The following is a 13,431-nucleotide window of genomic DNA, read 5'->3' on the forward strand; positions in this document are numbered from 1 at the left end:
CTCCATGTAACTGAAAAAAAAAATAAAAGGAACTGACAATAAAACAAAGATATGCAACATAAATAAAAATCTAATGAACACACACACACACAAAGCTGTTAAGTGTATGGTTGTATGAGGGAGGACAAGGTTTTTTTATCCACAGATTCAGAGGCTGAGGGGTAGAGCTGGAAGGGATTTGAGTGATCACCTTGTTTGTGTTATAGATAGGAAAACCAAAGCTTGGAGACATTATATGAATTTGCCCAAATTCACATGTTTAGTAAATAGAATAACATATAAATATATATGTAGTACATGTAAAGTAATATAATATAATAAATATGCACACATGCACACTCACACATACATAGTGGGGGTAGAACTCAGCCAAGAGTCCTTGGTTGCTTTTGTATCATGGGCCCCTTTGGCAGCCCAGTGAAGCCAATCTCAGGATATCACTTTTAAATAATTGAAGGAAATGCTACATTTCCAACAGAGGTTAGTGAAAATAAAGATGTAATATGTTTCCCAGTGTGGATATCCTGAAATCTATCCCCAGATTCCAAGTGTCACTAGGTTAAGAATTTCTGCATTAGATGAGCTAAAAGGGACCTCCCGTATTTAAAAAAAAAGTCATCACAAGGTCCCCTGCATGGTGCCAGGTACTATAGAGGGTATCAAAAACATATAAGGCAGGGCAGCTAGGTAGCTCAGTGGATAGAGTCCAGTGGCCCCAGCTTCAAATCTGGCATTCAACACTTCCTAGCTGTGTCACCTTGGGTAAGTCACTTGCCTAGCCCTTGCCATTCTTCTGTCTTAGCATTTATTGATACTAAGACAGAAGGTACAATAAAAAAAAACATAAGGCATAATTCTGGTTTTCAAAGAGTTTATAACCTAATCCAAGTCAAATCTGTCTAAAGCAGAATTGAGCCTGGCCCTGTATTCCAATTCTACTTGTTTCCTTCAACGCTTGTGGAAGATCTCTCCTAGGGGCTCGGGTTCTGGCTTGCCTTAGTCTGCGGTTCTCCTCCAGATTCTCAAAGGTAAGTGTGTTGGGTGGAGGGAGATGGGAGAGGGTCTCTCTTCCCCTATCCTAACTCTTGCTTCCTTTCTAATCTTCTATTTGTCTTTATGGCAGAGTAAGAAGAGTACTGGCTCTACAGTGAGGGAGTTGGGTTCAAAACTTACCTTTGACACCTCCTGCCTGTCTAACTTTAGGTAAATCCCTTAACTGTAAAAATGAGAGAGTTAGACTAGATGGTCTCTGAAAGCTTTTTCCAACCCATTAACCCATGATTCTTTTGCTCCAATCTTAAATCAATTCACCCAGAGCAGGGTTAGTTGTGCATCTCCATGCAAGGAGAGGAAGGATGCATGAGGCCTAAGATGGGTACTGAGGTTAAGTGGACTAGAGAGAGAAGACTGTGGACCAGTGAACTGGTGAGGAAAGGGAAGGAGGGCAGAGGAAAGGGCATGGTCAGCCCCTCTCATGTTTGAGGGATGGATCACAGCAGTCTGGACTGAACCCCCATTTCTTGTGTTTCCCTACACCTCACTCTAGCTGCCTAAGAAGGAATTCACCAGCTCCATGAGGACAAAAATTGTCTAAATATCTTTGTATCCCAAATCCTAGCACTGTGCCCTAAACACAGTAGACATTTTAAAGATGGTTCAGAACATAAGCAAGGAGTTCCTTGAGAAACCAAAGGGTGACTCCTGAGAAGAACGGATAATCAAAAAGCAGGGTGGAATGGGAAAAGTCCCTGCAGAGGGAGAGACTTTTCATCTCATTCCAGGCAAAGAGCCCCAGAGAAAGACATGGGGAGCCAGGGGAGCCCAAGAACTAGCCCAGGCCGTTCAACTAATGGGACTGGGCAGGTACTCAGCTCTCCTGCTAAATCTCTCCATATGGTTTCCTTACAGTTGGAAATTGGGCCAATTGAGTGGTTTTCTCCCCCATCTGGGGAGCCAGATGGACAGAAAGGCTAAAGCTAGAGGGGAGGGGCAAGGATTAGCTGCCTGCTACTGAGAGAGAAGGGAGGAGGAAAGAAAGTAGAAAAGGAAGGAAGGGAAAGGGAAGATTGAGAAAGATGGAAGGAAGGAAGGAAGGAAGGAAGGAAGGAAGGAAGGAAGGAAGGAAGGAAGGAAGGAAGGAAGGAAGGATAAAGGGAGAGAGGGAGGGAGGAAAGAGGGATAGATGGAAGATGATAAGGATAAAAAAGAAAAGAGATAGAAAAGATGGAAGGGCAAGGAGACCAGGTTCCAAGTCCCTTGCTGCTCCCATTCCATCCTCTTGAGCCCGAGTGCTTCCTCTCACCCATTGTTTTTTTATAAAGTCTAGACTATAAAGAGAGAGCATCTAGGTGGCTCACTGGTTGGAGAACTGAGCCTAGCGATGGGAAGCCCTAAGTTCAAATCTGGCCTTAGATACTTCCTAGCTGTGTGACCCTAGACAAGTCACTTAACCCCCCTTGCCTAGCCCTTACCGATTTTCTGCCTTGGAACTAACCCACAATATTGATTCTAAGATGGAAGGTAGGGGTTTTATATATATATATATTACAATGAGGACCTTCTTTGTGGCATTAACAGGAAGGCCAATATGGGCAGCATTTCACCAGAGATTCTTCATGAGTCTCAACTAGTTATAGTCAGTGGTATACAAATACAGGAAGGGGGAGATTGAGAGAGAGAGAGAGAGAGAGAGAGAGAGAGAGAGAGAGAGAGATGCACATGTAAATTCACAAAAACAAACCCAACTTGGTCCATGTTCACACACACACACACACACACACCTCCAGACAGAAGAGACTTAGACTCTCCATCAATAGGAGAGTAAAGAAGAGGACTGGGCTATTGAACAGCCTCCTAATTATTCCCCCCTGCCTAGAGTGTCTCCCAGTTCCAATTCATTCTCCACACAGCAGCCAAAGTAATTTTCTTAAAACACACATTACTCTCCCACTCAATAAGTGCCAGTGGCTCCCTATTGCTTCTCAAAACAAATACAAACTCTTCTGCATGGCATTTAAAGCCCTCCATACACTGGCTCCTACTTATCTTCCCAGGTTTATTATACATTAGGATCCTTTGTGGATTCCACAATCCAGGCAAACTGGGCTGTCTTGCTATCTCTAACACATGACATTCCTTCTAACCTCATAATACTTTAATGCATGCTATTCTATACCTCCAGGTCTGGAATTCTCTCCCTCCTCACCTCCACCTTAGAATCCCTAGTTCCTTTCAAAATTCAGTTCAATCACAACCTCCTATTATAAGACCTTTCCTGACCAATTCCACCAGGTGCTAGTTCACTCCAGATTGGTTGTGGGAGGGAGAAGGGGTTGTTTGGTTTTTCTGGGTCTATTAGTCTAACCAATCAGTCAATTAATTATGTCCAACTCTTCCTAACCCCATTTGGGGTTTTCTTTTTTTTTTCTTTTAAACCCTTACCTTCCATCTTGGAGTCAATACTGTGTACTGGCTCCAAGGCAGAAGAGTGGTAAGGGTAGGCAGTGGGGGTCAAGTGACTTGCCCAGGGTCACACAGCTGGGAAGTGTCTGAGGCTAGATTTGAACCTATGACCTTCCATCTCTAGGCCTGGCTCTCAATCCACTGAGCTGCCCCCCTATTTGGGGTTTTCTTAGCCAAAACAGTTTGCCATTTCCTTCTCCAGTTCATTTTACAGATGAAGAAACTGAGGCAAACAGAGTTAAGCGGCTTCCCCAAAGTTACATAGTCAATATCTACAGTCAAATTTGAACCAAGTCCCTTCTGACTCCAGGGCTGGCACTCTACCTATTGGGCCATCTAATTGCTGCCTCAACTCCAGAATTACCTTCTGTTTACTTTTTAGCAAATTGCCTGGGCATGCCAACCCCTCCCAACATGGAGGTACTCTGTGCCTCCACTACCACTGGGGTTGGAAGTAGCCTCCTCTGTTTGTTTCTATCCTTAAAACCGATGAGACTCAGACGGCCACCATCTTTCTAGCTCGTTGTCCTTACTAAACACTCTTCCTGCTTCTTCCAGAGAGTGAAGAGCACACCCGACTCACCCACAGCTTGAGAACCATGACCTGAATCTGGGAGGAGGGATACCTTCCCTAGGCCTAGGGATGTGTCCTGGTTCCAGTTTGTTTGTCCATCTCCGTTCTGGAGGAAGTCGCCTTTGCACGAGAGAATGACTCCCAGGCTCTCCTGAGATCAACTGATCAAAATTAACTGATTCATGAAAACACCGTGCCAGGAACTGTGTGAAGCACGTGGGTCATGAACAGGTAAAAGAAATGGTGTCTACTGTGTAATTAGAATTTTGTACCCCAGGACTCCACTTCCCAGAATCCCACTTTCATCCTCACCTTACGTCCTTACGTTTTGGAGATAAAGTTTCTGTAACCTCCCCCCCTCTGGCTCTTCTCCCGCTGACTGGGTCAGGAAAAACTTCTCTTTACTTTTGTCTTTTTTATTTCTTCTACTTCAAGTGGTTATGGATAAATCTTATAAAATATAATACTTGGAGTTATTGGATATTAATTTTAATCTTATACCACCCTCAAGGAGTTTACCATCTATATGGGGAAGGCAAAATGCAAACAAATACATACAAAGCAGACTAAATACAGGATAAATAGGAAAAATTAACAGAGGGAAGACAATAGAATTAAGAGGGATTAGAAAGGGCTTCCTTTAAAAGATGGGATTTTAGTTGAGACTTAAAGGAAGCTGGGGAAATCTGTAGGCAGAGCTGAAGAGGGAAAGCGTTCCAGACGTGAGGAACGGTCGGTCATTAGAGAGGCAAAAAAAGGAATCAGAAGATTCTTAGTGTGTGCATCCAAGGACAGTAAGAAAGAGAGTTTCGAGGGGCATTTTGTCCGTCTCACATAGCAGTGCTCATGGGAAGAGTTTGCAAGAGGCCATCATGAAAATATTACAGATCAGGGACAGCTGAGGAGCGCAGTGGCTAGAGAACCAGACCCAGAATCAGGAGGACCTAGGATGAGATGCTTCTAGCTGTGTGACCCTGAATAAGTCACTTAACTTCCACTGCATGTAGCCCTTACCACTCTTCTGACTTAGAACTGCTACTAAGGTGATACAAAGTGAAGTGAGCAGAATCAGGAGAACATTGTGCCAAGTAACAACAATAATCTATGATGATCAACCGGGAATGACTCAATTATTATCAACATGGCAAGGATCCAGGACCACTCCAAGGAACTCATGATGCAAAAGGCCATCCACCGCCATAGGAGACACTGATGGAGTCTGAATGCAGAGTGAAGCACACTATCCTCCATCAATTTTTGCCTAGCATAAGCAGTGTGTGTCATGTTTCATGACATGATGAACAGGGAGCTGTGTATTATGTGATAATATACGTACAACCTATGTCATATTACCTGCCTTCTTGGGGAGAAGAGAACATGGATTGCAAAAATGTCAGAAAATACTAAATTATTTTAAATTATTATTATTAATTAATTAAAATATTAAACAAATATTTAAAAGTATATTGGCATGTAATCTGGAAAATTAAATTAAATTTAAAAAAAGAATTGAGGGTAACTCAGTGGATTAAGAGCCAAGCTCAGAAATGGGAGGTCCTGGGTTTAAATCAGCCTCAGACACTTCCCAGCTGTGTGACCCTGGGCAAGTCACTTAACTCCCAATGCCTAGCCCTTATCATTCTTCTGCCTTAGAACCAATACATAGTATTGATTCTAAGATGGAAGGTAAAGGTTTAAAAAAATTGATAGAAAGACAGAAGGTAAGGATTAAAAAGAAAGAAAAAGAAATGAAAATATTGCAGATTATCAGTCAATCAACAGGAGCCTACGGAGGTGCCAGACACTGTGCTGGGCTGGGGATACAACGACAAACATGAAATAGTCCTGCCTTTGAGGAGCTTCCATTCTACTGAGGAAAACAGCAGCTAAATGCCAAATATCAACAAAGTAAATAGGAGACAGCTTTTGAGGGAATCCCTGGGTGGAGCGGAATCATGAAAGACTACTTTATGGCTGAGCTTTGAAGGAAACTTGAGATTCTAAGACAGAGGTGAGGAGGGAGAGCATTCCAGGACTGGGGTAGGGAAACATCTTGTGTTAAAGAAGAGAGATGTTAAGTACAATCAATATCCTATTAACTGCCTGCTAACGGGGCAGGGGAGGAGTGGAATGGAGGGAGAGAACTTGAAACTCAAACTCTTTAAAATTTAATATAATTGAGTAATATTTAATTAAGTAAAAACATTTTAGCTATCTATTATTCTAAAACAGAAGGTAAGAACTTTTTAATAATATTGTGAAATATTTAATTAAAAAATAAAAATGTATATTTATTTTTTAAAGCATAGAAATTTTATATGCAATGTCATGCATTAGAGAGGCAGCAAGAAGACCTTTTTGCCTAGATTGTCAAAACTATGAAGGGTAGCAATATGTAATAAGGAGGCAACTAGGTGGTACAGTGGATAGAGCACTGGGCTTAGAGACAGGAAGACTAATCTTCCTAAGTTCAAATCTGACCTCAGACATTTACTAACTGTGTGAACCTTGGCAAGTCATTCAACTTTGTTTGCCTCAGTTTCCTCATCTGTAAAATGAGCCAGAGAAAGAAACAGCAAACCACTCCAGTGTCTTTGCCAAGAAAACCCCAAAAGGGGTCATTATGAGTGGAACATATTGAAACAACAAATATACAATCAACCGGGAAAGATAAGCTGGAGCCAGCATATAAAGAGCTTTGAACATCAGAGGAGTTTGCATTTAATCCTAGAAGCAATAGGGAACCACTGGCACTTATTGAGAGGGAGAATGACATGGTCAGAACTTATGCTTTTATTATATCAGTTGGATAGTGGGTAGACACTTGAGACAAAGATATAAATCCAGCTGAGTAAAAAGCCCATTTTGGCTTACAGAGCCTAGAATCATCTTAGCCAACAACTCTCAGTTTCCTCAGCTGCATAAATTGCCGAAGAGGAAAAGGTATAAAAAGTTTTGCAAAGAACTTGCTAAGGCCTTCCAAATTAAACCAATATATAATTTGATGTTGGGCAACTTCAACACAAAAGATTGAAAGGGAAGAGAATGGAGGTGGGGAAGTATGGTAGAAAATATAGTTCAAGAGTAAGAAATAAATCTGGCCTTAGACACTTCCTAACTGAATGACCCTGGACAAGTCACTTGACCCCCATTGCCTAGCCCTTACCTCTCTTCTGCCTAGGAACCAATACAGAGTATTGATTCTAAGATGGAAGGTAAGGGTTTACAAAAAAAAAAAAAAGAGCAAGAAATAAGTCAAAGGCTCGTAGATAGACAACACAGAAATCTCATCTCTATCCTGAATGCTTGCTGTAAGAAAAGACTCAGATGGTGTTGGACACAGCAAGGACCAAGAAACATCATTAAAAATGAAACTGATTATATTTTAACAGACCTGTTACAGATGTGGGGGTCATCCCTGAATCAGCTCACTCTCTATATGGTGAGACCATTGGCTTGTTAGAGCAAAGATCAAAATGAACACAAACCCAGAATACAAATGAGACAGAGATAAGGCAGGTAATTAAAATGACTCCAACCTGACCTATTTAAACAAGTTATTGACATCAAGAAATGGGGAATGAGTAGAGAAGAGGACATCACCCCTGATTAGAATAATTTCATTAAGGAGTTTAATCAATGTAAATTAACTGCCATAACAGGGAAACAAAAAAAAAAGTGCCTTAAAACCATCTCAGCCAGCAAACCTTTGATTTGGGCCTCAGCATCCTCATCTATAAAACTAGGATTTCAGACCAGTTGGCCTCTAAGGGTGATCCTAAAATCTTTGAACTGAAATCCTAAATCTATCTATCCCCCACTAAGATGCCCAAAGAAAGAGGATGCCCATGAATAAAAATACTGTCAGCAGTTCACAGATTTTAAGATTTCAGTTCAAAGATTCTATGGTGGCAAAGAATTAGGAAAGTAGAGGGTAATTATCAATTGGGGAATGGCTAAGCAAGTTATGATTTATGAATATGATGGAACAATATGAAGCTAGAAAGAAATAATGAAAAGGACGGCTTCAGAGAAAGCTGGGAAGACTTGCATAAACTGATGCAGAACCATAGTGACCAGAACCAGAACATGTATACAATAACAACAATATATATATATATTTTTAATTTGAAAGTCTTAGAAACAGTGATCAACACAATGGAGCCAACAGTTCCAGAGGATTAATGATGAAACACATAGCCCACTTCCAGAAAGATGATGATAGATTCAGAGTGTAAATTGAAATGTGTGTGTGTGTGTGTGTGTGTGTGTGTGTTTGAGGAGGAGGTGAACATGGTTATTATAGGATTTTTTTTGCTTGACTTTATATGTTTGGGGTTTTTTTGGTGGATTGGGAGAGAGAAAAATAATGCTTGTTCATTGAGAAGAGTAAATAAAATAAAATAAAAGTTGAGTTTTTAAAAGAAACAATAAAGAAAGTTTGGCTAAAGATGTAACTAAGTGAAGTCATCCTGGGGACATTTGGGGATAAAACTGGAAGGATAATAACAAACAGATGAAGAATGGGAAAAAAATCTATAAAGGTTTTTTATAACAAATGGTTTTTTCCCATCAAGAACAATGGAGCTGTTTAGATTCCTTAACATTTGGACTCTTAACATCACAGTCCCAGATATAGATCTAGAGGAGATGGTACTAAAAAAAAACACAAGGTTGATATTGATAAATGGTCACTGGCTATAAACATGTAGTTTTCAAAAGAAGAAATCCAAGTTATTAACAGCCATTTGAAAAGAAAAATTCCCAACCACAAATAATTAGATAAATGAAAATTAAAGTCAATTCTAAGATTCCACTCAACACCATCAGACTGGCAAAGTTGACAAAAAAGGAAAATGAAAATGTTGATGGGGTTGTGGAAAAGTTGGCACAGCAATGCATTTCTGATGGTGCTATCAATTGGTATTGATTGGCATCCTAGCAAACAATTTGGAATTATGCCCCAAAAGTCACTAAACTATTCATATCCCTTGACCCAGGGATACTATTACTAGACCTATTCCCCAAAGAGATCAAAAAGGAGGACCCATATGTGCAAAAATATTTACAGCAATTCTTTTTGAAGTGACAGAGAACTAGAACCAATGGAGTATCCATCAAATGGGGAACGACTTTCATTCGGCAGTAGAATACAGTAGAGGGGGCAGCTAGGTGGCCTAGTGGATTGAGAGCCAGGCCTAGAAAGGGGAAGTCCTGAGTTCAGATACTTTTAATCTGTGTGACCCTGAGCAAGTCACTTAAGCCCAACTGCCTAACCCTCACCTCTCTTCTGCCTTGGAACTATCAATACACAGTGTTAATTCTAAGACAGAAGGTAAGGGTTTAAAAAAATATAGTAGAATACAAACCATTAAAAAAAAATAACAAAAGGGATGGTTTTAGAAAAACTTGAGAAGGCTTCAGTGAACAATTTTAAACAATCATAACACTTTAAATATAAATAGCTTTGAAAGACTTAAGAATGTTGATCAGTATATTGACCCACCATGTTTCCATAGCTAATAATTTTCTGAGTTCAAATTTGAACTCAGACCTTCCCAACTCCAGATCTTTAAAAATATCATCTCATTTGATCCTCAAAACAACCTTCTGAGGTAGGTGCCTCATTTTAAAATTGAAGAAACTGAGGCAGGCAGAAGTTAAGTGATTTGCCCAGGATCACATAGGAAGCTTCTGAATTTGAATTTGAACTCAGACCTTCCTGACTCTCTATCCACCTAATAAGCAATGGATTCCAGATACAGAATAAGACATACCTTTTCAAGATACAGCCAACATGGAAAGATGTTTTGCTAAACTATGCATATTTTTTACAAGAGTATGATTTATTTGTTTTATTTGTTTTTAACAGGGTAGGGGGAGTGAGAGGTCGGAGAAAAATACTTGTTTATTGAAAAATAGAAAGAAAGAAAACAAAAACAAGGCTAGAAAAAATCAGCCAGACCAATGAACCCAAAGGAAGAACCTGCTGAAGGCTACGAAATTCATAAGTATTGAGAGATCCATTCTCAAAGTATACGAAAGAAGGGAGGATACAAAAAAAAAAAGTAAAAAAGAAAAAAAAAACATACATACACACACACCAAAAAAAAAAAAAAACCCTCAGCCTTTCCTTATTACGTTTCCCCCCTCCCCAAAGGTGATTGAGGGAACAGCAATAACTGTAATTTTTATGAGAACAACCTACACAAATATTGAGAGCGTCTTTGATGAGAGTATTAGGAGAGAGCGGGCAGGCATTGGCAAATGATACGCCACAGCAAAAACATCTTCGCAATCATACAATTGACTGAGAGGCATCGAGGATACCAGCTCCCACCGTGCCTATCGTTTGTTGACTACAAAAAGCATTATTTGATTCACTAGAGCAAAATACAGACACCGAGGCTCTCCTCCAGCAAGGTGTCTCGCAACCAAGCACATGTCAGAATTGTGCGAGATTCCTTGAAAAGATAGAAGCATAGAGATAACCACGTTCAACAATCTCTGATTATTTATATTGTGAAGCATAAAATGGTGGTCACCAAAGGCGTTCACCACCGGCTTGTGGGAAGTCTGACACCAAGCTGAAATTGAATAGGTGTTCCCTATAGATCAAGGGATCATAGATCCAATCGGTCCTGATGGCTCATTTTATAGATGAGGAAATGGAGACCTAAGGAGGCTAAGTGACTTGTCCAGGTTGTCTTATCAGACACGGACACAACAGAAATAACTCACCAACAACAAATGCTGTGTGATGGGTACTTTATGAGTAAGGGACAGCTAGGTGGCACAGTAGATAAAGCACCAGGTTTGGAGTCAGGAAGATTCATCTCCCTGAGTTCAAATCCAGCCTGAGGCACTTCCTAGCTGTGTGAACCTGGACAAGTCACTTCACCCTGTTTGCCTCAGTTTCCTCATCTGTCAAATGAGTTGGAGAAGGAAATGGCAAACCACTAGCTGTGTGACTCTGGGAAAGTCACTTCATCCCTGTTTGCTTCAGTTTCCTCATCTGTAAAATACGATAGAGACAGAAATGGCAAACTACTAGTTGTGTGCCTCATGGCAAGTCACTTCACCCTGTTTGCCTCAGTTTCCTCATCTGTCAAATAAGCTAGAGAAGGAAATGGCAAATCACTCCAGTATCTTTGCCAAGAAAACCCCAAATGGGGTCAGAAAGTTGGCCATGAGTGAAAAACAACTAAACAATATTATTATTATTATTAATTATTATTATAATGATATGACCATCCTGATTACCCTCCTCTGGATGTTCTCCAATATATCAATGTCTTTTTTTTTAAACCCTTACCTTCCATCTTAGAATCAATGCTACGTATGCGTCCCAAGACAGAAGAGCAGTAAGAGCTAGGCAATGGGGATTAAGATCTGAACCCAGAACCTCTTGTCTGCAGACCTAGATCTGCCGTGTAGCTGGCCCTATCGATGTCTTTCTCAAACTGTAGTCCCGAGGACTGAATATGTTGCTCAAAGGAACGATCACATCCTCATTCCTGCTTCTTGTGACACATCTTTCACTTTAGCTGCATTCATCACATTTGCTGTTTGGTCCCCAAAAAGAAGCTGACTTGCTTTGAGCCTGAAGTCCCCCAAAACTCCTCGCTCTTTTCAAACAAGCTACTGCCTAACCAAATCTCCCCCAACATGTCCTTGCAAATCCAATTTTCTGAATCCAAGCCTGACTACATACATTTATATCTCTTGATCCCTAATCTTATTAGATTCATCCCAGGGTTTGCCTGATAAAGTCTGTTTTTGTGTTGGGTTTTTTTGAGTTTGGTTTTTTTTTTTAATTCTGTCTCTGTCATCCAGTGAATTAACTATCTCACTGAGCTTTGTATCATGTGAAAAATCTGATAAAGGTAGTATCTATAACCAAGTCATTGATAAAAATGTTTCATGGCACAGGGCTTTCAGGCACTCCATTGGAGACCTCCTGCCAAGTTCACCTGGAATCTTTGTTGATCTTCAGCTTTTTCTGTCATGTCTGACTCTCCATGATCCCATTTAGCATTTTCTTGGCAAAGATACTAGAGTGGTTTGCCATTTCCTTCTCCATCTCATTTTACAGATGAAGAAACTGAGGCAAACAGGGTGAAGTGACTTGTCCAGGGTCACACATATAGTAGGAATCTAAGACCAGATTTGAATTCAGGTCTTCCTAACTCCAGGCCTTGGCATGCTATCCTCTCTATCCCCTAGCTACCCACATAGAACCATTAATGAACCACTTTCCAGTGAGGACATAGAACCAGGTCTAGATCATCCAAAAGAATGCAAAGAAACACTTTATTATTAAATACTTTATTAGAATTTAGATGAATGACATCCATAGCTTTCCCCATTATTTAGTAACTCCATTCAAAAAAAGGAAATGAAGCATGGTCTGTCTTGTTCTTGACGAGAACATGCTGGCTGTTTGTGATCACTGTTTCCATTTCTAGAGCTCCACTAACCATCCCTTTAATAACTGATTTCTGTTTTCCCAAGAATCAGAGTCCAGTTCCCTGGCATCTAGTTCACAGACTCTAGATCTCTTTTCCATACTATCTTCCCCCTTTAAAAAAATCCAGACAGGTACCTTTCTCTAGTCTTGTCTCTCTCCTACTCCTGATGATCTTTCCAGTATCACTAACAGCCATCACAACCAAGTGCCTTAGTTGGGTTCCTCTGTGTATTAGACTGTCCCTGCTTTGCCAGGGATGGTAGCCCATCACTGTAATACCAAAAGCTGATGGATGTCATGAGCTTAAAAGCTCTGAGCTACAATGGGGTAGGTCAATCAGGTGTCCACACTAAGTTATGCATTAAATGAGCACCATATCAGAGGGCAGCTAGATAGCTCAGTGGCTTGAAAGCCAGGTCAAGAGATGAGAGGTCCCAGGTTCAAATCTTGTCTCAGACACTTCCTAGATATGTGTTCTTGGGTAATTCATTTAACCTCCATTGCCTAGCCCTTACTACTCTTCTGCCTTGAAACCAATACACAGTATTAATTCTAAGATGGAAAAGTAAGGGTTTTAATTTTTAAAAAAGAAATAAAGATTATTTGAAGATTTGAAAGATCACTATTGTTATTTGAAAATCTTGGGCCAGCTAGGTAGCACAGTGGATAGAGCACCAGGCCTGGAGTTGGGAGGAATTGAGTTCACATTTGACCTCAGATACTTCCTAGCTGTGTGTTCCCGGATAAATCACTTAATTTCCATTGCATAACCCTTGTAACCAATACATAGTATTGATTCTAAGACAGAAAGGTAAGAGAGAGAGAGAGAGAGAGAAAGAGAGAGAGAGAGAGAGAGAGAGAGAGAGAGAGAGAGAGAGAGAGAGAGTAGAGAGGCAAGGAAGGAGGGAGGGAGGGAGGGAGAAAG

At 40.5% G+C, this 13,431-nt stretch overlaps 1 protein-coding gene across 1 annotated transcript in view; it reads right to left on the bottom strand.

Moving 5' to 3' along the window:
- GRM4 (glutamate metabotropic receptor 4) overlaps window positions 1-13,431 on the bottom strand; it is a 431,343-nt gene that overhangs the window by 231,558 nt on the left and 186,354 nt on the right. The gene's annotated exons all lie outside the window — the stretch shown is intronic.

Source organism: Gracilinanus agilis, chromosome 4 (genome assembly GCF_016433145.1).
Source record: "Gracilinanus agilis isolate LMUSP501 chromosome 4, AgileGrace, whole genome shotgun sequence".
NCBI lineage: Eukaryota > Metazoa > Chordata > Mammalia > Didelphimorphia > Didelphidae > Gracilinanus > Gracilinanus agilis.